We start from the raw sequence: 11,500 nt of genomic DNA on the forward strand, positions 1-11,500 counted from the left end.
ACGTTGATTTCCCCCAACTTTGAGGACGAGTAATTTAAAACATATCACTTGGGTAGCATTTTCTACATAATATACCAGCTTATGTGCGAAAGTCTAAATGAATGAGGTCCAGAACTCATTGAGGGCAAGTCTTGGGTAACGTTCTGCAGTCGGTATTTTCCACCTCTAGATTTAATCCTTCAGTCCGATGAGGTTGGCTCCTTATCTGCATTCTGACTTGGGGCTGCTGTGAGTTAAATTCTAGCAACCACTTCTGCAAAGGAAAGTCCCTTTTGAGGCACAGCTGGAATCTTGCCAGGCCAGATCGTTGTGGTCTCTCTGGCAGCCACTATGATTCCCTTCACGAAGTTCAGCCAAGAAAGCGAAACCTAAATCGAGTGACTCTCTCACCCTGGAATCCTCCACTGTAGGATGAGAGAGGTAGCTGGATGGGTTTCCAGAGCAAGCTGGGAAAATGCTGATTAAGAATTTAAAGAATGCACCTGGGGTGATGATAGTGGTGTTAACATATATTATGAATGAGCTGTTTTTCTGTTAACAGTAAAAGCAATTTGCAATCGATAATAACAATGAATACTTAAAAGAGTGTTCAAAGTGCTTTGCAGATGTGGTGGGATGATGCAACAACCCTTTAAATCAGGTTGGTATCATTGTTCCAAAATTTCAGAGGATGGGGTGAGTGAATGGGCCGAGGCTGAAAGACAAGTGGTATACTTTTATAGCTCAGGGGCAAGTTACTCATTTTTATTTATTCTGTTTATTGAATTTCTACCCACTTTTCCTCCCAAAGGAGCCTGGGGTGGTGGACATTACACACAGAAACATGTAAGGAGGCATCAGCTTTTCATAACTGAAAAGCAGCCACAGCCGGCTGTGATTTTGTCTTTTCATGCAGAGGATGTAAATAATGCTTTTCCTGCTGGCTATTTTTCTCCCGTGTTACATGATTCCAGGTGAGTATTTACAATAGAAAATGTTCACCTAGATCAGATCTAAGGGTTTAGCAGCTTGGGAGGGAAGAAATGGCTGTCGGGGAGACAAGCAAGTGGAATGGATGTACTTCAGTGTCAAGAGTAACAGCTTTCCATGCAGAAAGTCCCAGGTTCAATCTCTGGCATCTCCTGGTGGAGCTGGGAAAGACTCTTGACCGCGGAGAGCTGCTGCCGGTCAGTGTAGACAATACTGAGCCAGGTGGACCAGTGCTTAACTCGGTATATGACGCCTTCCTATGTTCCTATGAAGGGACGCGGGTGGCGCTGTGGGTTAAACCACAGAGCCTAGGACTTGCTGACCAGAAGGTCAGCAGTTCGAATCCCCATGACGGGGTGAGCTCCCGTTGCTCGGTCCCTGCTCCTGCCAACCTAGTCATTCGAAAGCACGTCAAAGTGCAAGTAGATAAATAGGTACCGCTGTGGTGGGAAGGTAAATGGCGTTTCTGTGCGCTGCTCTGGTTCGCCAGAAGCGGCTTAGTCATGCTGGCCACATGACCTGGAAGCTGTATGCCGGCTCCCTCGGCCAATAAAGCAAGATGAGTCCCGCAACCCCAGAGTCGGTCATGACTGGACCTAATGGTCAGGGGTCCCTTTACCTTTATGTTCCTATTGATAAAGTACTCCCTTCTCAGCCTTACCCAACGCGGTGCCCTCCAGACGTTGTTGGACTCAAACTCCCATCAGCCCTAGTCAGTGCCCAGGGAAGATAGGAATTGTAGTCCAAAACATCTAGAAGGCTTGAGGGGAAGACTGGCTTAAACCAATATAAAAGTGACAATAAAAACAATATACTCAGCAGGGCAAAAAATGAGACTAACTGCCTCTTAGGAAATGGTTTCTGAAATAGAGTGAAAACAGCCACTACCTGCTTTTGGATGTCCAGTAATGAGGGATCTAGATGGGCATCTGAAAATGAATAATTCCAAGGGGTGAATGGCACTGTGGCGAAGGCACAAAAGACTGGATTGTTTAAGGAGATTTATATTGCAACTGGTGCATAATTAGGCTTCTTTAGAACACCACCTTTAACAAAAAATATTCCAAGTTGCTATGTCTCATGCTTTCAGAATTTTTTTTTTAATGTGCAAGCTGTGGAGTTGGGATTTTCCCTTATTCTGGTGTGATGTGAAGAATAAATCGCAATGGCAATGCAAAGTACAGAAACCTGATGCAGACGGGCATTGTGGTTTTACAAAAGGAATGGAAACATTTTTACCAGTTGAAAAGTTTCTTACATAAAGATCAGTAACAGGCAAGACAGTCCCTGACATCAGGCTTGCTTGCTATCTGAAAGACAGAACCCAAAAGGAAAAGGGGATAAGGAGGAAAGAAGAAAGAAAGAAAGCCCAGACCAGGCATAGGCAAACTCGGCCCTCCAGATGTTTTGGGACTACAACTCCCATCATCCCTAGCTAACAGGACCAGTGGTCAGGGATGATGGGAATTGTAGTCTCAAAAAAGCTGGAGGGCCGAGTTTGCCTATGCATGGCCCAGACCTTAAAAATCTCAAAAGTTCTCAGAATAACTAGCTTGACTGGAAAGAGCTCAGGGAGAGGAGGAACTGATGGAGTGGGGTTTGCTGCCTTCTCATCAATTCCTCTCTCACTGTGAGGTGATGGCTGAGGGGGTCTCTTCCCTCCTTCCTTTCCAGTTTTACCCTTCTCTCCATAGCTTCTTTGTTTTCTGTTACTCCAGTCCTTGCTGAAATAAAGACCAAGCTATATGAAAACCCAAATATTGCAACCACAGGATTTTTTTTTAAAAAAACACAACTTCAGATATGTACAGAATATATATTTTTAAAATACTGGGGTCAAAGTTGTTGCTTTTAAAAAAAATAGAACTGAGCACCATTAAAAAAAACCCTTCATGATATATCTTGTTCACACATCAGAGATAATTCATTAGCTGTTTGTGATGGGACAAAGGTTTGCCCTTTCAAAACAATTACGCACACATGCATATTCCTTACACAGCCATGTGCATGTGGTGATCTGGTGCTGAGATAGCAGCTATGTGGAAATTTCCTAAGGAAAGACAAGAAGGGCTGAGAGAGACAGCAGGTCTCGTTTATCCACACAGAATCATTAGCCCAGCTCCGTGAGAGGGAACACGATAAGCTAAGAAACCCTTGAGGGGGGGAAAAAACCAAGAAAATCTCGGGACACATCACAGCAGGCTACACCGACCTTGCAATCGCCATATGTTCTTGGACTCCAGCTTCCGTCAGCTGCAGCGAGCATAGCCCATGGTCAGGGATGATAGGACTTGGAGTCCTAACAGTAGGTGGAATTGGGCACCCCTGTTCCAAAGTGCCATGAAAGAGCACCATCGCTTATGCCAGCAGGAAAGTGAAGCAGAGACTGACATTATAATTCCCTATTAGACGGTAGTAAGAATGGTATATCCAGTCTGGTCCTTGAGCCAGTGTGGCTTAGGCCAGCTTCTGCTCGTGTACACAGAAATATGTCTCTGTGATAGAAGAATCAGATAAAGCCAGTCTGGTTGGAGAGCAGCTGCTCCCTTGAAAGCTCCGAAGGAGCAAAAAAACACACAAAACCCCCAGCAAGGAGTTTATCTGTAGATCAGAGCACATTTGTATTTTGTAATGCACATGACCAATGTTGCTCTTCCACCCTGGTATTTTCTCCCTACCCATACAGTTTGCACACGGCAGGGCTGTTGGGAGTGATTTTGTCCTGGAAGTTTCTTCTCTCTCTGTTTCTCCCACTGCCTGAGCTGAATGTGAGGAAACTGCCCCCTGGAGCCATGAAAAGCAAGAGACACCCCCTAGACACTGGCACCTCTGAAACAATCAAGCAAGCAGGTGATGGGAAGGAGCTCTGGCTGAAATCTTGGACAGCCACTGGCACTGCCAGTTATAGTAGGCCATACTGGGCTACATTTATAAATTGTCTGACCTGTTCAAAAGTATCTTCCTGTGTTGTCCCAGAGGCAAAAGGAACAGGGTAACTGAAGGTCTGCTCTAATGGATTGAGTGGAGTGGCCTTTCTATTGATATTCCACATGTGACATCACGATGCAGAAGCATTTCGGGTGGGACGTTAGTTTAGGAGCTTGCCAATACTTTGATTTGTGCAAACTTTCCTGGCCAGGAATAATTTCCCATTGTAAACGCAACACAAAATGCTGATTCAGGCAGAGTGATTGTATTCTTTCCTGCATGCATGTTCATCACCTAGTGGCTATAAAAAAGCATTTGACAATGTGTGAAGGAGCTCTCATATATTGCAACATGAGGGTAGGTGGGCAAAAATCATTCAATATTTGGTTCACACGTGCAGCTGCCCAGTCGCCATGACAGCAAATCAAGAGATCTACACGGCCACCCTTAGATCCTCAGGGAAATGTGGTCTAAGTAAGGGTAATTTGGAAAAATGCTTCCTCTCTTGATTTGTTCTATAAAGCCATTTCCGTCCATGTTCAGAACACATTCCTCTTTCCTGCCCAGCTGGAGAGCACATTGTGGAGATGGTGGGGAATGGAGTTTAGATCTCACGTACAGATAGTTTTGCTTCTCTCCATGCCTCCTAATCACGGTCTATTTATAAACTCGCCTCAAAAAAGCTCCAGTCTCAGTGGAATTTTTCTTCTTCATATCTTCTTAAAACTGGTGGGAACAAGGGACTGTAAGAAGAGCTTCAAAACAATGTGCCGTTATCTGATTTGGCAACCGCTCATGTGCAACTCCTCCAAGTGGCACGGACCAAACAAAATCCATCTCTTCCATGACGATCCCTGCTTGGACTTCCCAGAGCTTGCCATGTTACTCGCCAAAAGGGCACAATTCCAAGAACGAGCAGGGTAGGAAACATGGATCAAGGGACAAGTGGACAAGGTTCAAGATGTACCTGATGAGAATCCCCCTTTAAGAAGAAGAAGTAAAAAAACAACAACAGGGAAGGAGGGAACACAAGAGATTCAGAATAGAACTGCGGTGGTTTAACTCCTTTCCCTACATTATTTTCCCAATGTAAGTTTCTCCTCTCAGTGTTGCACACGCCCTGGTCACATGCATAAGGTGTATGGCATACCCAAAGAACTCTGTAAACTTACTTATTGAGGGTTCTGGGAATACGGAAAGTGGGAACTGTGGAGGAGAAACCCAATAACATGTTTTTGTGAGCCTGAAGGGTAAAAGATGCACCAACCCAGAAGCTTCTCATTTCTAAATGAAGCAAAAAAGGGAGGAAGGAGAAATGGATTGTGGCTGTTCATATGACTTTGACACAAATGAATCTTTACTGCGATGGGGAACAAATGACTCACTCAATTCTGGGGGTGAGGAGAAGGCTGGATGAACGGATAATGATGCTCACTGTTGACCGAGGTCCCTTCTGTTGCTCAGCCATGACTGTCCCACCAGTCAGACAGAAGCAAGGGCATACAGGATTGCACCCGAGGCAACTTGTGACACTTGTGATTCAAGAATGTGGTTCTCCAAAGTCTGGCCCATGAAGAGAAGGATGCAATTCCCAAAAGCTCATAAAGGTCCCACAGCCCTCCCCTTGCTAAAACTCATTGTGATGTTCTGTGCACCAGAGAAAGCAGAATGGCCTCCTGCATTGTGGGGTAACCCATAGGCAGTGCAGTTTACACACTGCTTAGCTGTTACGCATAGATAAAAAGGAAACTTCATCTAGAACAAAAAGGGCTATGTGTCATGTAGCCTTACGGTTTGGGTTTTTTTCCTCAACAGGAAAAGCTGAGAGCCCTCCTTAGCTATCACCAGTGCTCAATCATCATCATCATCATCATAATACACTGCCCATTCGGGCCCACAGCCACTCTGGGAGGCTTCCAGTACAATATATAAAATAAAAAAATGTCAAAAACTTCCTGATACAGTGCTGCCTTCAGATTTCTTCCAAAAGTTGTGTAGTTCTTCATCTCCTTGACATCTTAAAACAGGCATAGCCAAACTTGGCCTTCCAGCTGCTTTGGGACTACAACTCCCATCATCCCTAGCTAACAGGACCAGTGGTCAGGGATGATGGGAAATGTAGTCCTAAAACAGCTGGAGGGCTAAGTTTGGCCATGCCTGTTGAACACTAAGGTAGCCTTGAGTCCCCAGATGTTGTCGGACTACAACTCCCATCATTCTCAGCTAGCAGGACCATGGTCGGGGATGATGGTAGGTGTAGTCCAAGAACGTCTGGGGACCCAAGTTTGAGGCTACATTGGGGGGAGGCACGGCATTTTCTAAGTTCGGGGTGGGGGCAATCTCATGGCTTCATCACTGGGTGAGATACATTTTACGGTGATACAGGCTAGGGCCATGGTTCCCAAACATCCCCCCCCCCATAGACCACTTGAAAATTGCTGTGTGTCCTGGTTTCTCTGCCTGTTCTGGCAACATCTGATGCAGGGGGCTGGACTAGATGACCCTTGTGGGTACCTGCCAACTCTACAATTCTACAGTTCTGTGAACTGTAATGTGCTGTGCTACAAGCGGTACAATTTTTAATTGAATTTTTACAGACATGCTGCAGACCACCTGAACCAAGCTCATAGACCACCTGTGGTTCATGGACCACAGCTTGGGAACCCCTGGGCTAAGGCCTTCTCTGTGGTGGTACCCCAACTGTGGAAAACACTCCCCCTGGAAACATGACTGGCACCAGGTAAAGCCACCCCCCTGTGTTTGCCTAGGCATTCAAGGGATGCAGTTAACAGATGGTGGATATGAAAATGTTCCATGGCTGACTCCATAGGTGATTTTAGGATGCATAAGTCTGCTTGCTTCTTACCTTTTTTTTTTTTTTTTTTTTGGAACTGTTTCATAATTCTGCATTTATTTGTTTCTACATTTAAATTGCCAACCTAGCAGTTCGAAAGCACGTCAAAGTGCAAGTAGATAAATAGGTACTGCTCCAGCGGGAAGGTAAACGGTGTTTCCATGAGCTGCTCTGGTTCGCCAGAAGCGGCTTAGTCATGCTGGCCACATGACCCGGAAGCTGTACGCCAGCTCCCTCGGCCAATAAAGCGAGATGAGTGCCACAACCCTAGAGTCGGCCACGACTGGACCTAATGGTCAGGGGTCCCTTTATCTTACATTTAAACTGACTTGTAATCTGATTCTGGGATGCAAGAGAGGTTGAAAATATAATTACGATATAAATATAACATAACCACAAGTATTTCACTTTTTGTTAAAGTGGACTGTTTCCATACTAGCTGCTTTTCAGCATTAAAAATATGAGGGCAGCCTTTCTAGAGAGGTTGGGATCCTTCCCTGGTTGTGATGTGTTGGCAGACAGGCAACTTCCTCAGAGACCTGAGACTGTTGGCAGAGTGTGAGACTCTTAATCTCAGAGTCATGGGTTTGAGCAAAAGATTGGGCAAAAGATTTCTGCATCACAGAGGGTTGGACTCTACAAATCTATGATTTTGAGTCCAGAAATAAGGATGCCAGCAGTAGCCTTGGAGGTATCGTTCCCCATCCCTTGATCTCAACCTCCCTCCCCATGTTATTGGAAAAGCTCCCTTTGATGTGAGCTAAACCAAAGACTGATTTATCCCCCTTAAGCCTGTCTCTTTCTCCCCCCTGCTCCCCACATCTGCCTCCTTTGTCTGGCCGAATCTGAGCCCAGTGCTGTGGGGGGTAAGATCAGATGACAACTTTAATGAGGACGGTGATTTCCCCTGTTAATTCCCCCCCCCCCATTAGCCAGTTGGAGATGGACCGCAGAGAAGGATTCCCTATGGACTGGCTGGGGCTTCCCCCCAGGTGTCCCTCTATGTATAAATTAAGCAGACCCCCAATCCAACCGCAAGCTAGGAAATGAGTTAATGAGCAGCCAGACATCAGGCAGCTGAGCCATTAGGCTTAAGGCAAGGAGTCAAAGTCATTTGCAAAGCAGCACATCGGTGTAAACATACGGCTTAGCTTCCTTGTGCTTCTGCTAAGACTGTAGTGGCCTCCAAGGCTTGGGAAAAGGAGACTAGGGCAGGGGCTTAGGGCAGCCATATGCAACTCAAAGCCAACATCTGCACCCATCTAAGTGCAGTCTGCTGATTTTTCTTTTATGTTGTTTGGCTGTCCAAGGGGTCATTAGACTGACGCGGGTGGAGTTGTGGTCTAAAGCATGGAGCCTCTTGGGTTGGCAGTTCGAATCCCCGTGACGGAGTGAGCTCCTGTTGCTCTGTCCCAGCTTCTGCCAACCTAGCAGTTCGAAAGCACACCAGTGCAAGTAGACAAATAGGTACTGCTGTGGAGGGAAGGTAAACGGCCTTTCCATGCACTCTGGTTTCCTTCACGGTGTTCCGTTGCGCCAGAAGCGGTTTAGTCATGCTGGCCACATGACCCGGAAAACTGTCTGTGGACAAACGCCAGCTCCCTCTGCCTGAAAAGAGAGATGAGTGCCACACCACATAGTCAAATTCAGCTGGACTTAACCATCCAGGGGCCCTTTACCTTTTACCTTTACCTAGACTGAGAGGTTGGTGAACTTTTTCAGGAAAAGAAGTTTCTTATTTAGGGACCTCCCGGTGTTCTTTTTTTAGAATAATAGAATTGTAGATCTGGAAGGGACCCTGAGAGTCACCTAGTCCAACCCTTTCAATGCAGGAATCACAGCTAGACAATCCCTGGCCACCCAACCTCTGCTTAAAAACCTTCCCGAAGGAGAGACCACCTCCTTCCAAGGGTGCCGGCTACACTGTCAAATAGCTGTTTCTGTGAGAAACCCTCTTTCCATTTGAACCTCTGAACCCTGAGATCAGTTTCTGAGGCCTTTCTTTTGCGTGCCTCCTCCATTTGAGGTTCAGAAGGTGGCCTTCTCTTGGTGGCTCCCCATGCTCTCCCCAGGGAGGTTTGGCTGGTGCCTTCATTATGCACCTTTAGGCACCAGGCAAAAACATTCCTCTTTAACCAGGCCTTTGGCTAATTGACATCCAATGCCCTTTTAAAATGTGTTGAGGCGGGTGGTTTATTGGATTATTCTTGTTTATATTTTGATTATCTATTTTGTGTTTTTATACTGTGTTTTTGTGTTGTGAACTGCACTGAGACCTGCGGGTATAGGGCAGTATACAAATTTGATTAATAATAATAATAATAATAATAATAATAATAATAATAATAAAGTTCTTCCTGAAGTTTAGTCGGAATCTCCTTTCTTGTAACTTGACTCTGTTGATTCGAGTCCTTCCCTCCAGAGCAGGAGAAAACAAGATTGCTACATCTCCCATGTGACAGCCCTTCAGATATTTGAAGATGGCTATCATATTATCTCTCAGTCTTCTCCATGCTAAACATACCCAGCTCCTTCAACTGTTCCTCATCAGGCTTGGCTTCCAGACCCGTCACCATCTTGGTTGTCAATTGTGCATTCATGGTGATTTGTGCTTATTATGGTATTGGGGCAGATATATGTAATCCCTGTTGCAATAACTGGGTCAATTAGCTCTTGAAACCCTTTTGTATGCAGAGTGAGCAGCGTTAGGCAAGTGAATCTTGGGTGGAAAGAAGACTATACCAGTCGCAACCACAAGAGAAATGATTGTGAAGTGAGAAAAAATAACAATAGGGAAAGCGTCCTTCGCAGAGCAAAGCCAGGCCAAGCATTGATCGGTGGATTCACTTAGTTGCTGGGCGAACATCTCCGCTTAGGAAAAACAGATCAAATCAAAACATTCAGTCAGCAATAATTTAATCTCCTTCCAGGAAAGAAGCTTGGGCACCAGGGTGAGGGATAGGGGGCGGGTATGAAACAAACATCCCTGAATGTTCTCCATTTGGCGAGAGGGCTTGAGAAGTCATTCCCAAAATGGTTGCAAGTGACAAAGAGGAAAGAACAGAAAGAGATTATTCTCTTTCTCTCACATAAAAGGAGCAGTACAACCCGCCATCATCAAAGGAAATGGATTGTTGGCATGCCTGAGAAAGATGAAAAGGAAGTGCATTTTATTGAGTGCTTCATTATCTTGCGAAATTCAGCTCCACAAGAAGTTAGGATAAATATACATGGAGTGTGGAGGACTATCAATGGCTACTAGCAGAGATAAGGACAGAGGCAGTTTACTTTTGCTTGGGAGACTGAGTTTCTCTCAACCTCATTCTGCATGATCTGTAGACTCAATGCTATCCCTCTCCCCATCAGTTTGAGACAGTGGGGTGGAGAGATCTTACCTGGCACCTCCAGGCAGCAGGTGAGAGGACACGTATAAAGGTAAATATAAAGGATCCCTGGATGGTTATGTCCAGTCAAAAGCGACTATGGGGTTGCGGTGCTCATCTCGCTTTCAGGCCAAGGGAGCCGGTGTTTGTCCACAGATAGCTTTCCGGATCCTGTGGGCAGCGTGACTAAACCGCTACTGGCGCAATGGAACACTGTGATGGAGACCGGAGCACATGGAAACGTCATTTACCTTCCCACTGCAGTGGTACCTATTTATCTACTTGCACCGGCGTGCTTTCGAACTGCTAGGTTGGCAGGAGCTGGGCCAGAGCAACGGGAGCTCACTCTGTTGCGGAGATTCGAACTGCCAACCTTCTGACCAGCAAGCCCAAGAGGCTCAGTGGTTTAGACCACAGCGCCACCTGCACCAGATGGACAGACCATCTGACTAGCTACAATGGCTAGCTTCTACCTCCACTCTTGGAGGCAGGATATCTCTGAATGCCAGTTGCTGGGAATTTCAAGTGGGGACACTGCTACTGTTGTCCTCAGGTCACATTGAGGGTTTCCCATTGGTCGAGAAGAGGATGCTGCATTACATTGGCCTGACCTAGCAAGTTCTTCTTAAGATTCTTATTACTAAGACCCTGGGCAGCTGCCAAGCAACAGTATTTTGCAGGAGGCATTTAAATGCATGCCAGGAAATGTATGTTTGCACAATTATAGCGGGCCATTGTGTCCCCCCCCCCAGCAGTTGTTCCCATAAAAAATAAACAAAATTCAGGGAAGCTATGAAACTGGATATCCTCCTTTTGCTCCAGATCCCACAGCCCTCTTCACAGCTGAGTGGGGAAAACAGGAAAATATTGGCTCGCGATGTTGCTGCAGTCCCATTGCAAGATGCAGGACACAGCGTGTCTTTGTTACATGGCTGACACAGCCCCAGGCTCTGGCTTTACAGCCCAAGCGTCATTTGCAACAGATGTCTGTCGTCAGCGTTGACCCGGGCGATGCTTTCTCTGAGCAGGGAGGTCGGGGTCAGCGCTGGTAAAAACTGAGATCGCTCCAGGTCAGCCGGAAGCTCCACATCTCCCATTCCTCTCTAAGATCTGCTTTTGGTAGAATTATCTGTGTTCCCCTATATATCTATCCTTCAGCCTCAAACCAAGTCCTGTGTAAATGGCCTTGAAAAATCCTGCCCCCCCCCCAAAGTCCAATCAAATCAAACCTCTTGGCTTAGCTTGGTAGAAATTGCTTTGGTACCACCCGGACACAGGTGCTGGCGGAAACCGACAAGATTCCTTCTTCCCAGTGTCCTTGGAGCCTCCAGGTGAGACCAGGACGTTTGCAGCTTGCTTGGACACT

This window comes from Podarcis erhardii (genome assembly GCF_964252035.2).
Source record: "Podarcis erhardii genome assembly, chromosome: 16".
NCBI lineage: Eukaryota > Metazoa > Chordata > Lepidosauria > Squamata > Lacertidae > Podarcis > Podarcis erhardii.